This window comes from Canis lupus, chromosome 15 (assembly GCF_003254725.2).
Source record: "Canis lupus dingo isolate Sandy chromosome 15, ASM325472v2, whole genome shotgun sequence".
NCBI lineage: Eukaryota > Metazoa > Chordata > Mammalia > Carnivora > Canidae > Canis > Canis lupus.
The window spans coordinates 42,186,186-42,198,711 of NC_064257.1; the positions used below are offsets into that span (position 1 = coordinate 42,186,186).

A 12,526-nucleotide genomic window follows, 5' to 3' on the forward strand; every position below is an offset into this window, starting at 1 on the left:
TGGGCAGGGCATACAAACAGATCCCAAGCACGCGTCTCAACCTTCCCCTGTGGTAATAGCTTACTTACCCACTTGCAAGGGCAAAATCGGGGAAATCATTACTAATGCAATCCGTACATCTTTGTGGGGGCGGGGGCAGGGAGGGGCATTTTTATTTATTCTCTCATTTTAAATTGCCCGGTTCCTAGTACAGTGCCTGGTAGACAAAGGCCTTTCCTTAGATGTTGTTGAAGGCAGACACAGAGAAAGAGAGGATGGGGTGGCAGGGAGGCAGGGACTCCTGGTAATTGACAAGACAAATCAACCAATAAGTTGAAAGTAGCACATAACTGGATTTTTCTGAGATAACAGGTCAATGTTAAAACTCAGGTTTTCACTCAGTGACAGTCTTGTTTTCGTTACTCAGTATAACATTCAATCTCCAGTTCTCGGGATGTCCATGCAAGTGACCTCCGTGCAAATTATAAAATCCTTTGGGTTTTCAGCTGCTGTCCAGGCAGCTGGTGAGACCCTAATAAGCACCTCTTCTTTGTCTTTCATCATTTTAAGGCCGTCTCTAATAGCGCTGCTGACAGCCAGTTTTACAGGGACAGCAACGCACTTTCTAGATCCTCGTTTTTCCATCTGAAAAATGGCCTGTGCTTCTCAGAAATGATATTCTAGTAATTCTATGGCTTTATGATATCAGAACTTTTTTAAAAAACTACTCTTGTATGACATATAAACGTAATAAATATTTGCTTGTTACAAAATGCCCCCCAAGATGTATTAAGAAAGAAAATTCAAATCACCTATAATCTCATCCATGGATGATACAGAATTAATATTTTGAAGGATTTACTTTATTTCAATTATTTCTACACTTGTTCATACATACATAAATAATCTATATATTATACCTTCTCTAAAATTATTATTATTATTGAAACTTTGCCTAAAATTTTACAGTTGGAAATTATATCTCTTTTTATTTATATTTTTTTACTGGCTAATAAAGTTAAACATCTGTGTGTCTATCAAATAGCACCATATTTATCAAATAACATGGTTGCAAATTCTGTTCTTCACCTCATATTAGGCTGTGCTTTCTTATTAATGTGATATTAATGTCGTGATAACATATTTTGGATATAAGTGCTTATTATATTTGTTATTCAATTTTTGTCCTTAATATTTATGACAACTGTCCTCAGTTTTATTAATATTTCTTTCACCTTTTTTTGTTCATAGAAATCCATTCTCTAGGGGCGGCTCAGTCGGATGAGTGTCTGATTCTTGGTTTCAGCTGGGGTCATTATCTCAAGGTCATGAGATCAAGCCCTGCATTAGGCTTGGTGTTCAGTGGGGAGTCTGCTTAAAGAGTCTCTCCCTTTGCCCCTCCCTCCACTCACGCACGTGCCCTTGTGCACACGTGCTCTCTCTCTCTCTCTGAAATAAATAAATAAACAAACAAAAAAACAAATAAATCTTTTTTTTAATAAAAGGAAATCCACTCTCTAGAATCACTTAACTATTTATGTACATTTTTCTCTTTCACTTATGATTTTGGATTTTTATATTTAAATGCTAACATCTATGAACTTATTTTGGTATGAAATGAGCTGCTATAGCTTCATTTTTTTCCATCAAATAGCTCCTCTTCTCAAGAATGTAGGAATCTATTTCTTCCTTACCTCTGACATTTTTGAACTAGGCTTACACTGCTGGATTTCCTGGGTCTCCAGCTCGCAAACAGAGATCGTGGGACTTCTCAGCCTCCATAATCACATGAGGCAATCCTTCATCATAATTCTCTTTCTACATGTCTATAGAGATCCTATTCGTCCTTTGTTTTTGGAGAAGTTGAATAATAGAGGAGAGAAGACAAATGAACATTTGCCACAGGGTGTGATTGGTAGTTGCAGGAGAAAGGTGAAAACGAGCTGCCTCTCTGGGAGTTCCGTGAAGTCTGGGAAGTCTTCACAGAAGAGACAGTGCTGGAAGTAGGAATACTGGGCACTCAGTACAGTCCTCTAAGTCCACTCACACCCTCAAAAATGTTGTTAATGAGTAGCCAGGTCTAATCCAGTGTTTCTCAACCTCAGGGCTGTTGCTATTCAGGGCTGGGTACTTCTGTTGTAGGTGCTGTGCTGTGCACTGTAGGGTGTTCCACAGCCTCTACCTACTAGATGCTGGGTGGCACAGACCACCCCTGGTGGAGAACCCTAATCTATTCCTATCTCTTCTCATTCGTTCTGAACACAGAAATGAACATTTGGATAATACAAGAAAGAGTAAGACTCTCAAGCTTCGGTTAGTTATCCATCCTCCCCCAGGTATGGTATAAATAGTACTGTAGTCCTTAAAACAAATAAAAGGCTTCTTCAAGCAACACAGTCTACAAGGAAAACCTGTAACCTCAAGGGACGTCCCACACCCCTTCTGAAAGATTCAAAGAGACAATCATAAGATCAGCTCCTTCACCAGCAACACAGCACAAATAAAAATATTCATGCACAAATATGTATATCCACAGAGGAGGTCCATTTCACTAACATTATTTATAGCCACATGACATTTTAGTACCAGAAGTTCATTGGAAATGGTTTAGATCAGTGGTTCCTAAGCTCTCGGGCTTGCTTGGCAAATGTGCAGATTCGCAGGCCCCACCCTGGCCCCACTTGCTCATTACGGTCAAGATGGGAGCCCGAGAACCTGTTTCTAGGAAGTGCCTAGGTGGTTCTTTTGATTCGGCAAGTTCCTACAACTCCCATCTGGGGTGGCCCTTCATCTCACAGAGGAGACACGGAGCTCTAGAGAGCTGATTTTCCCATCATCCTCCGGGTGGAAGGTGACAACCCAGGACTCAGACCAGGAGGCTCCTGACTCCTAGTCCAGTGCTCTTCCCCTAACACCAACCTGAGGCTGGTAGGCAGCAAAGCCTTCAGGAAGAAGCTATTCCAGGTTGGGTGAGAGGAGGATTGAGAAATGGAATGGAGCAAATCACCTGTTTTTATGACGTTCTGGCCATCAGCAAACTTCCTGTAAAGGACAAGAGAGAAAACACTTTTTACTTTGTAGGCCATATGATCTCTGTCTTAGGTGGAGGTAGCTCCCAAAGCAACTGTGGGCAATACATATACGGCCCAGGTATTTTGGGCTCCAAAATACCTCGAACTTACCCAGGCCAGGTGCTGTGACTCACCCACCTCTGATGCAGATGACTTTGGCTAAAATAAACATCAAGTAAGGCCTTGAAAGGAAAGGGAGGGAGGAGTGATGGGGAGGGGAGGGCAAGCCGAAATCTGGCCTGGGGCCCAAGAGTTGCAAATAAGTTCTGTGCTACTCAGCTAAATGCACCTTAGGAGCTTCCGCCTGATGGAAGGTCAATAACTAAGCAAACTCCATAAAGTGTTACCCTAGTTTGAGTTCTCCAGACAGCAGCCCTGAGGCCAGGACTCAGGTACATTTAGGACAGTGGGAAATACCCTGTGGGAACCAGGAAAGTAAGATCTGGGAGGCCAGTGAGGAAATGCTGGGTGCTTTTCAAGGTCATAGCCACTGGCACTGCCTGGGATCCGGTTAGAGACATCCGGTCTCAGGTCCCGCCTGGAAACTACTTGAGTCAGAATAGGATTTTGAACAAAACCATAAGTGTTCATACGCACAAGGAGGCTTTAAAAGCCCTGTTACTGCGGAACGCGAGTCTTGGATTTACACCCCCAGAGAGCTAGGGTGTTCACACACCAAGTCTTGCTGGCCCTGGCTGAAATCTATGGAGGTGTGTGGATTAGCACCCCTTCCTCCCCCAAGTTCACTCGTCCTCGCCCCCTGCCCTCGATCTCCACACTTCTCGTCTGTTCTGTGTGCCATGGAGCAGCCTTCGGGAAAGCAATGCAGGAAGAGCAGCTGGAAGTTAGGCCTCTGCACCAATGTAGGGAGGCCCAGGGACGTGGGTGGGGCTCCAGCAACCTGCAATTGCTGCTGAGAGACACAACCTAACAAAGTTGGGGGTTTTGCCTTGAGATACAGCCTGTGCTGGTGGGAAGAACCGAGCTCTAGAGTCCTACAGCCCTGGGTTCAAAACCTGACTGTATCCCATATCAAGTTCCCAACAGGAGGGATACCTGGCCCCTCAAAAATTCAGTTTCATCTCTGAATGGGGATATTTAGACCTTCCTTGATTCCTTATAGTCAGGAACATTATAAACACTCAAAAATAATACCAACATTATGGTTTTGTTACTCCTGCCCAGCTATTACCCTTTCGACGCTGAACTCTCACAGCCTGAAGTTCAGGGCTGAGTCATAATGACTAGGGTTGTTGTGCCCAAGATCACAAATCCGAAACCACCCGAGGAGCCGACACCGATGCAAACACACGAGGGTTTATTTACAAGCTCGAGCTTGGGTCCAAGTATACCCCACACAGCAGAGCAGGGACTTGGACCCCGAGGTGGGTTTCAGCTTCGTTTTAAGGGCTGGTCTAGGGGACCTCCAGGAGGGGGGGCGAGAATTTCTCAAGTTCTGTTTACATTTTGATATGGGGCCTTCAAGGGCATTGAGCTCTGTTCTCATTCTAATAGGGGCTTCCTGCCCTTGGCTCGGGCTCTGTTTTTATTCTAATATGGGGCTTTCTAGGACGTTAAGCTGTAAGCTGTTTTCTTCCTGTAACTGAAGTAAGGTAATGTTCAGCTCTTATTCACAGGGGACTGGGATGGCTGTACTTGTGATAACGCTGAACTTAAAGTGGAATGGCCTTAATTTTCTCGGCCTCCACAGGGTAAGAACCTGGACAACTATATACATTAGTCAGGGATCTCCAGGGAGACAGAACCAAGAGGACACGTAGAGACACAGGGAAAGAGAATTATTAGGAGGGACTGGCTCGTGTGGTTGTGAGGCTTAGAAGTCCCATCAACTGCAGCTGGAGGCCCAGGAAAGATGTCTGTGTAGGTCCTGCCAAAACCTGAAGGCCAAAGAGCCAAGAATGCCAATGGTCTAAGTCTGAGTCTAAAGAACCAAGAGCCGGCAGGACTGTGTTCAAAGGCATGAGAATATGGGTGTCCCAGCTCAAGGAGAGACCAAGTTCACCCCTCTTGTACCTTCATACTCTCCAGTGGACTGGAGACTGGGTGGACTTAGTCTCCAGTGGACTGGGTGATACCCATCCACACTGGTGAGGAAGAGCCCTCATCAGTCTACAGTTTCAAATGCTAATGTCTTCCAGAAACACCCTCACAGAGACACCCAGTAACAATGTGTTACCAACTGGGGGGCACCTCTCAGCCCAGTCAGGTTAATGCATAAAATTAACCATCACACCATCCTCCACAAGGTGAGTTGTGAGTCTTACTTTATCAGAGGCTTCTTCTTTATCTGTTTGGAAAATGGGAGCACTCAAGGCAAAAGGAACAGTAGGCTCAAAAGCCCTATGTTAGTCACTGTCATTTAGTCCTCTAAGACAGAAATCGGGGGGGTGGCATGAGTTACCCTCCCTCCTCACCCACAGTGTTCATTCAACAACAGATATGACTGAGTTTCAACCTAAAATACTTCTCAATTCAGTCACCTCATTTTCAAGCCAACCTTCATTTCTTTAAGTCAGGCCCTACCCCCATCCTGTCTTTCTGCAAATCTCTATTCTTTTTTTTTTTTATTTATTTTTTATTGGTGTTCAATTTGCCAACATATAGAATAACACCCAGTGCTCATCCCATCAAGTGCCCCCCTCAGTGCCCCTCACCCAGTCACCCCCACCCCCCGCCCACCTCCCTTTCTACCACCCCTTGTTCGTTTCCCAGAGTTAGGAGTCTCTCATGTTCTGTCTCCCTCTCTGATATTTCCCACTCACATTTTCTCCTTTCCCCTTTATTCCCTTTCACTATTTTTTATATTCCCCAAATGAATGAGACCATATAATGTTTGTCCTTCTCCGATTGACTTATTTCATTCAGCATAATACCCTCCAGTTTCATCCACATCGAAGCAAATGGTGGGTATTTGTCGTTTCTAATGGCTGAGGAATATTCCATTGTGTACATAAACCACATCTTCTTTATCCATTCATCTTTCGATGGGCACCGAGGCTCCTTCCACAGTTTGGCTATTATGGACATTGCTGCTAGAAACATCGGGGTGCAGGTTTCCTGGCATTTCACTGCATCTGTATCTTTGGGGTAAATCCCCAGCAGTGCAATTGCTGGGTCATAGGGCAGGTCTATTTTTAACTCTTTGAGGAACCTCCACACAGTTTTCCTGAGTGGCTGCACCAGTTCATATTCCCAACAGTGTAAGAGGGTTCCCTTTTCTCCACATCCTCTCCAAAATTTGTTGTTTCCTGCCTTGTTAATTATCCCCATTCTCACTGGTGTGAGGTGGTATCTCATTGTGGTTTTGATTTGTATTTCCCTGATGGCAAGTGATGTGGAGCATTTTCTCATGTGCCTGTTGGCCATGTCTATGAAATGGGCAAAAGACACAGATCTCCATTCTTTATCACCTTTGAATCCTTCCTCCCCCAAGGTGATCCATGGGGGGAAAATGCTACCGTGACTTAAGATCCAGAGACCCTGGCCTAAAGCAGGAGTCTTCACACTGCACTTCAAGGGAACTTTTAAGCGTCTGTGGAATGGTGAGGGGCTCCTGCCCTTCTTACTTAAACCAAAGCAGTGCCAGCTCTGTGGATTTTATCTGTTGAGCTCCCTTTTGGTTTAAAAAAAAGTGCTGCCCTGCTTAAAACAAAAATCAAAACAACAGACAGGGGCTTCTGGCTGCCCAGTTGGAGGAGCATGTGACTCTTGATCTCGGGATTGTGAGTTCAAGCCCCATGTTGAGTGTAGAGATTATCTAAAATAAATACAATTTTAAAACAAACAAAGCAGACAAGTAACCACATCCACACTTTTGAAAAATGAAATACAGGGCCCTTGGCGCTCTTGAGCCATGGCCCCCAGCTGCATCTTTGCCTTTCTCCCTATTTCTTTTTCATTCGTATAGTGTTTATCTAGATCCTCTAGGGCTATACTTTTCAAATGTTTTAGTCTCAGGACCTATTTATACTTTTTAAAAATATGGATCCTCCATCTTAGTATCTTCTCACCTCAAACAAATTACCACACATATAAGCTCTTAAACAGGGAACATCCTGAAGATGGCGGAAGAGTAGGGTCCCCAAATCACCTGTCTCCACCAAATTACCTAGAAAACCTTCAAATTATCCTGAAAATCTATGAATTCGGCCTGAGAATTAAAGAGAGAACAGCTGGAATGCTACAGTGAGAAGAGTTAGCGCTTCTATCAAGGTAGGAAGACGGGGGAAAGAATTAAAGGAACAAAAGGCGTCCAAGGGGGAGGGGCCCCGCGAGGAGCCCGGCTGAGGCCGGGGCGAGTGTCCCCAGGACAGGAGAGCCCCGTCCCGGAGAAGCAGGAGCTGCACCAACCTTCCCGGGCGGAAAGGGGCTCGCAGGGAGGTGGAGCAGGACCCAGGAGGGCGGGGATGCCCTCGGGCTCCCTGGGACACTAACAGGGACCTGCGCCCCGGGAGAGTGCGCCGAGCTCCCTAAGGGCTGCAGCGCGCACGGGGGGGACCCGGAGCAGCTCGGAGGGGCTCGGGCGGAGGAAGCGGCTCCGTGCGGAGGGGGCGGCGCGGTTCCAGGAGCAGCTCGGAGGGGCTCGGGGGCGGCTTCGCGGAGGGGGCTGCGCGGCCGGGAGCCCGAATCCAACAGCGCAGGGTCCGGAGCACAGGGCGCCGGGACACAGCCCAGAATCCGGCCTCCCCCCGGGACAGGCAGAGGCAGGGAGGGCCCAGGACAGCAAGGACGCTCCTGCCCCGAGCTGAGCAGATCAGCAGCCCCGCCCCAGAGCCCCCAGGCCCTGCAGACGGAGAGCTCCGGAGCTACTGCGGGGCTGAATCCAGGGCTCCAGAGCTGGCCCCGCCACTGGGGCTGTTCCTCCTGGGGCCTCACGGGGTAAACAACCCCCACTGAGCCCTGCACCAGGCAGGGGGCAGAGCAGCTCCCCCAAATGCTAACACCTGAAAATCAGCACAACAGGCCCCTCCCCCTGAAGACCAGCTAGACGGACAAGTTCTAGAGGAAGTCAAGGGACTCAAAGTATACAGAATCAGAAGATACTCCCCCGTGGTTCTTTTTTTCTCTTTCTTTCTTTCTTTTTCTTTCTTTCTTTCTTTCTTTTTTTTGTTGTTGTTTAGTTTTGTTTTGTTTTGCTTTTTGATTTGTTTCCTTCCCCCACCCCCTTTTTTTTCCTTTATTTTCTTTCTCTTTTTCTTCTTCTTTTTTTTTTTTTTTTGTTTTTCTCTTCCTTTTTTTTTCATCTTTCTCTTCTCTTTCCTTCTTTCTCTCCTCTTTTTCTCCTTTTCCCAAGACAACTAGCTTTTGGCCACTCTGCACTGAGCAAAATGACTAGAAGGAAAACCTCACCTCAAAAGAAAGAATCAGAAACAGTCCTCTCTCCCACAGAGTTACAAAATCTGGATTGCAATTCAATGTCAGAAAGCCAATTCAGAAGCACTATTATACAGCTACTGGTGGCTCTAGAAAAAAGCATAAAGGACTCAAGAGACTTCATGACTGCAGAATTTAGAGCTAATCAGGCAAAATTAAAAATCAATTGAATGAGATGCAATCCAAACTAGAAGTCCTAACGACGAGGGTTAACGAGTTGGAAGAACGAGTGAGTGACATAGAAGATAGTTGAAGGCAAAGAGGTAAACTGAGGAAAAAAGAGACAAACAATTAAAAGACCATGAAGATAGATTAAGGGAAATAAACGACAGCCTGAGGAAGAAAAACTTACGTTTAATTGGGGTTCCCGAGGGCGCCGAAAGGGACAGAGGGCCAGAATATGTATTTGAACAAATTCTAGCTGAAAACTTTCCTAATCTGGGAAGGGAAACAGGCATTCAGATCCATGAAATAGAGATCCCCCCCTAAAATCAATAAAAACCGTTCAACACCTCGACATTTAATAGTGAAGCTTGCAAATTCCAAAGATAAAGAGAAGATCCTTAAAGCAGCAAGAGACAAGAAATCCCTGACTTTTATGGGGAGGAGTATTAGGGTAACAGCAGACCTCTCCACAGAGACCTGGCAGGCCAAAAAGGGCTGGCAGAATATATTCAGGGTCCTAAATGAGAAGAACATGCAACCAAGAATACTTTATCCAGCAAGGCTCTCATTCAAAATGGAAGGAGAGATAAAGAGCTTCCAAGACAGGTAGCAACTGAAAGAATATGTGACCTCCAAACCAGCTCTGCAAGAAATTTTAAGGAGGACTCTTAAAATTCCCCTTTAAGAAGAAGTTCAGTGGAACAATCCACAAAAACAAGGACTGAATAGATATCATGATGACACTAAACTCATATCTCTCAATAGTAACTCTGAATGTGAATGGGCTTAATGATCCCATCAAAAGGCGCAGGGTTTCAGACTGGATAAAAAAGCAGGACCCATCTATTTGCTGTCTACAAGAGACTCATTTTAGACAGAAGGACACCTACAACCTGAAAATAAAAGGTTGGAGAACCACTTACCATTCGAATGGTCCTCAAAAGAAAGCAGGGGTAGCCATCCTTATATCAGATAAACTAAAATTTACCCCGAAGACTGTAGTGAGAGATGAAGAGGGACACTATATCATACTTAAAGGATCTATCCAACAAGAGGACTTAACAATCCTCAATATATATGCCCCGAATGTGGGAGCTGCCAAATATATAAATCAATTATTAACCAAAGTGAAGAAATACTTAGATAATAATACACTTATACTTGGTGACTTCAATCTAGCTCTTTCTATACTCGATTAGGTCTTCAAAGCACAACATCTCCAAAGAAACGAGAGCTTTGAATGATACACTGGACCAGATGGATTTCACAGATATCTACAGAACTTTACATCCAAACTCAACTGAATACACATTCTTCTCAAGTGCACATGGAACTTTCTCCAGAATAGACCACATACTGGGTCACAAATCGGGTCTGAACCGATACCAAAAGATTGGGATCGTCCCCTGCATATTCTCAGACCATAATGCCTTGAAATTAGAACTAAATCACAACAAGAAGTTTGGAAGGACCTCAAACACATGGAGGTTAAGGACCATCCTGCTAAAAGATGAAAGGATCAACCAGGAAATTAAGGAAGAATTAAAAAGATTCATGGAAACTAATGAGAATGAAGATACAACCGTTCAAAATCTTTGGGATGCAGCAAAAGCAGTCCTAAGGGGGAAATACATCGCAATACAAGCATCCATTCAAAAACTGGAAAGAACTCAAATACAAAAGCTAACCTTACACATTAAGGAGCTAGAGAAAAAACAGCAAATAGATTCTACACCCAGGAGAAGAAGAGAGTTAATAAAGATTCGAGCAGAAGTCAACGAAATCGAGACCAGAAGAACTGTGGAACATATCAACAGAACCAGGAGTTGGTTCTTTGAAAGAATTAATAAGATAGATAAACCATTAGCCAGCCTTATTAAAAAGAAGAGAGAGAAGACTCAAATTAATAAAATCATGAATGAGAAAGGAGAGATCACTACCAACACCAAGGAAATACAAACGATTTTAAAAACATATTATGAACAGCTATATGCCAATAAATTAGGCAATCTAGAAGAAATGGACGCATTCCTGGAAAGCCACAAACTACCAAAACTGGAACAGGAAGAAATAGAAAACCTGAACAGGCCAATAACCAGGGAGGAAATGAAGCAGTCATCAAAAACCTCCCAAGACACAAGAGTCCAGGGCCAGATGGCTTCCCAGGGGAATTTTATCAAACATTTAAAGAAGAAACCGTACCTATTCTCCTAAAGCTGTTTGGAAAGATAGAAAGAGATGGAGTACTTCCAAATTCGTTCTATGAGGCCAGCATCACCTTAATTCCAAAACCAGACAAAGACCCCACCAAAAAGGAGAATTACAGACCAATATCCCTGATGAACATGGATGCAAAAATTCTCAACAAGATACTGGCCAATAGGATCCAACAATACATTAAGAAAATTATTCACCATGACCAAGTAAGATTTTTCCCCGGGACACAAGGCTGGTTCAACACTCGTAAAACAATCAATGTGATTCATCATATCAGCAAGAGAAAAACCAAGAACCATATGATCCTCTCATTAGATGCAGAGAAAGCATTTGACAAAATACAGCATCCATTTCTGATCAAAACTCTTCAGAGTGTAGGGATAGAGGGAACATTCCTCAACATCTTAAAAGCCATCTACGAAAAGCCCACAGCAAATATCATTCTCAATGGGGAAGCACTGGGAGCCTTTCCCCTAAGATCAGGAGCAAGACAGGGATGTCCACTCTCACCACTGCTATTCAACATAGTACTGGAAGTCCTAGCCTCAGCAATCAGACAACAAAAAGACATTAAAGGCATTCAAATTGGCAAAGAAGAAGTCAAACTCTCCCTCTTCGCCGATGACATGATACTCTACATAGAAAACCCAAAAGACTCCACCTTAAGATTGCTAGAACTCATACAGCAATTCGGTAGCGTGGCAGGATACAAAATCAATGTCCAGAAATCAGTGGCATTTCTATACACTAACAATGAGACTGAAGAAAGAGAAATTAAGGAGTCAATCCCATTTACAATTGCACCCAAAAGCATAAGATACCTAGGAAGAAACCTAACCAAAGAGGTAAAGGATCTATACCCTCAAAACTATAGAACACTTCTGAAAGAAATTGAGGAAGACACAAAGAGATGGAAAAATATTCCATGCTCATGGATTGGCAGAATTAATATTGTGAAAATGTCAATGTTACCCAGGGCAATGTACACGTTTAATGCAATCCCTATCAAAATACCATGGACTTTCTTCAGAGAGTTAGAACAAATTATTTTAAGATTTGTGTGGAATCAGAAAAGACCCCGAATAGCCAGGGGAATTTTAAAAAAGAAAACCATATCTGGGGGCATCACAATGCCAGATTTCAGGTTGTACTACAAAGCTGTGGTCATCAAGACAGTGTGGTACTGGCACAAAAACAGACACATAGATCAATGGAACAGAATAGAGAACCCAGAAGTGGACCCTGAACTCTATGGTCAACTAATATTCGATAAAGGAGGAAAGACTATCCATTGGAAGAAAGACAGTCTCTTCAATAAATGGTGCTGGGAAAATTGGACATCCACATGCAGAAGAATGAAACTAGACCACTCTCTTGCACCATACACAAAGATAAACTCAAAATGGATGAAAGATCTAAATGTGAGACAAGATTCCATCAAAATCCTAGAGAAGAACACAGGCAACACCCTTTTTGAACTCGGCCACAGTAACTTCTTGCAAGATACATCCACGAAGGCAAAAAGAAACAAAAGCAAAAATGAACTATTGGGACTTCATCAAGATAAGAAGCTTTTGCACAGCAAAGGATACAGTCAACAAAACTAAAAGACAACCTACAGAATGGGAGAAGATATTTGCAAATGACATATCAGATAAAGGGCTAGTTTCCAAGATCTATAAAGAACTTATTAAACTCAA

At 43.7% G+C, this 12,526-nt stretch overlaps 1 long non-coding RNA gene across 2 annotated transcripts in view; it reads right to left on the reverse strand.

Annotated features, from left to right (window-relative positions):
• Positions 1–931: 931 nt before the first annotated feature.
• Positions 932–12,526, reverse strand: part of LOC112654296 (uncharacterized) — a 38,998-nt gene continuing 27,403 nt past the window's right edge. For both annotated transcript variants that reach the window (XR_003132913.3, XR_007402277.1), the window contains one exon: positions 932–3,021. This is a non-coding gene — a long non-coding RNA (uncharacterized LOC112654296). The remainder of the gene's footprint in view (positions 3,022–12,526) is intronic.